The sequence below is a fragment of the Hibiscus syriacus genome, unplaced genomic scaffold, assembly GCF_006381635.1.
Source record: "Hibiscus syriacus cultivar Baekdansim isolate YM2019G1 unplaced genomic scaffold, ASM638163v2 tig00110065_pilon, whole genome shotgun sequence".
NCBI lineage: Eukaryota > Viridiplantae > Streptophyta > Magnoliopsida > Malvales > Malvaceae > Hibiscus > Hibiscus syriacus.
This window is the reverse complement of record NW_024062585.1, coordinates 45,073-47,718: the sequence shown is the minus strand read 5'-3', so window position 1 is coordinate 47,718 and position 2,646 is coordinate 45,073.

Here is a 2,646-nt window from a genome sequence, read left to right as displayed (position 1 = left end):
TCTATGTTGTGACTTTCACAAAACCTCCATAAAAATATTATTTTATCTTGTAATGCCCCAAATCTCGGGTTAGGAGTTCAAGTTAATCCGAATTGGGCTTTGGATAAAACTAAAGGCTTGTAGGAAGCCTTGACCCAAGTTTAGGAGAATTGGGCTTTGAGTGAGCCCAATAGTGAATAAAAATGGTATTTTTAGTTTGTGATCAAAATCAGGAGAACCAAGGAGATAATTATACCATTTAGAATTTCAAAAGTTGAATTGTTTAATTCTTGATGATATCACGTCTGTTTTTCTCCTCTTTTCCCCACACCAAGTTTGTCTTATTCTCTTCTTCTCCATTTACTTTATTCTTCACCAAACCTTGGCAAAGGTCAAAACTTTGTAGTTTACAAGCCTTCTTCAGGACTTCCAAGGTAAGTTTCAAAATCTACTTATCCTAAGCTTCAATTCAAACTCTCAAACACAAGCTTTGGCCATGGTTGCCACAAATGAGTTTTGTTTGGGTTTAAGAGACCTAGGTGTTTAAATCCAATTTTCAAAGATTTCTAGCCTTAGGAAGTGTTTTTAAACCCTTCTTAACCTATAAATTTAGCTAATAATTCGTTCTTTGATTCTTGCTTAGTGAGAGAAATTAGAGAGACATCCAAAGTTAAAGGGAAGGAAAAACTTGTCTTGTGTTGAGCCTTGGACACTTTCATCATCTTAGAATCACAAGGTAACTCACTTTTAACTCAATTCTACCATGTAGCTCATTAGGTGTTTTTTGACAGGTTGCATAAGTTTGAAGCATGTTCGTGGCAGATTTCAGTGTTTGGGTGTTTTCAACATGTTTATAGACTATTTATAACCATTTTTATCAGACATAACACTCTAATAGCAATTGAGAACCTTAATAAGACGTTTTGGAGTGAAATTTGACATATTTCAAACCCAAACAGGGTATTTTTTGGTATGACTATCGGTATCAGAAGAACAGTATCAATACGGTTCTTTAGCCAGGGTAAAAATATCACAATTTTAAAAAGAAAGTATCAATACTTATCCAAAAGTATTGATACTACAAGGAAGATTTCGATACCCATAGAGTGATATCATTACTGAGGACACAAATCAGATTCTAGTAGCTATTTTTGGTATCGGTACGTAAGGGAGTATCAATACCTGGGTAGAGTATCTATACTCCTCTTAGGTGTATCGATACTAAGGTATTTTTCAAAACATCGAACCTAATTTAGGTATCGATACTCAGGCCAATATCGATAACCCAACCTTAGAGTATCGATACTCATCCAGGAGTATCGATATCACTTTACTAAATCAGCCCATATCATTCAGTAAGTATCTATACCACTAGGTGAGAATCTATACACAGGGATACTGAAGGGTGAGTATCAGTACCCACATACAATGTTGGATAAATAATCCAATGGTTAATGATTTAGTCTTGAGAGGCCCAAATACATTAATATAACAACAAATAAAACTACAAGTGAGAATAGTAATTATTATCAGAACAGTTAGAAACAGTAACAACTAGGATTACATAAAACTAGCCTATTTGACACTTGGGAAACAATCATGACACCCAAGTCTCTTTAGTAGGAAATGACATTCAGTTGGATATTTAGTCAATGCCAATGAACTTTAGTTACCGACTGAGCGCATATGGCCCAAGACTTGACGAAATAAGTTGGCAGGTGTATTTTTTCTGATATAGCTCTAGATTTCACCCTAGATACCTGAGGGTATCGCAGAAAGACTAGATGTGTTTGTGAGCTCTGAGATGAAGAACCCTCAGTAGCACCATAATGTCTACTCAGTAGTTTATATTAATATTTTGCATGTTTTCATACATATGCCACTAGCCGGCTTATCTAATGAATGAATGTAGTATAATATAGTTGTTTGTGAGACACTGAGATCGTAAGCTCATCGTATGAAATTTGTTTCATTGCAAAGGTCCTTAGATGATCATTTCGGGAGTGTCGTCGTCACGAAATATTCCAGCTCACTAGAGATCCTTATAGTACGTCTTGATTTATATTAGAAGGCATGTACTATTATAAACCCTATATACTTAGATCTAACTCTATTTTGGTTTAAGACTTAGTGTATTTATTGTAGATGATTTGGGAGCTCCCCACAATTTGTAAAATTGATTTATGATGTTTTATTTTATGATTGTTTGAGTTAGATTTTACGAAAAGTTACATATGTTTCAAAGAAATTTTTGGGTTAGCCATTTCAGTGGCCTGTGTGATATCGTAATCCATGAATCTTTGAGTCAGACTAGATTAGGGTGTTACACATCTACCATCTTTAAGTTTTTACAAAAGTATCTTCCAACTCTCAACAAGATACAATGAATTCAAAATATCCTAAGATTTTTTTTGTAATGATTGAGAAAGTGAATCAATGATTTCTATTATTTTCTTAATAAAATGTAAAATGAAGACAAAATCAAAGGACGTCAAAGTTTCCAAAATTATTGTTGCTTCTTCGTGTTCATAAGATGTATTTCCTTCATCAATGAGTTTATATAGAACAACACAAGTAGCATTGAACATTTCTATCAAGCTTGAAATTGATCTCAAGTAAGAACCCCATCGAGTATTATCTGCCCTCTGTAAATTATTTACTTGATTC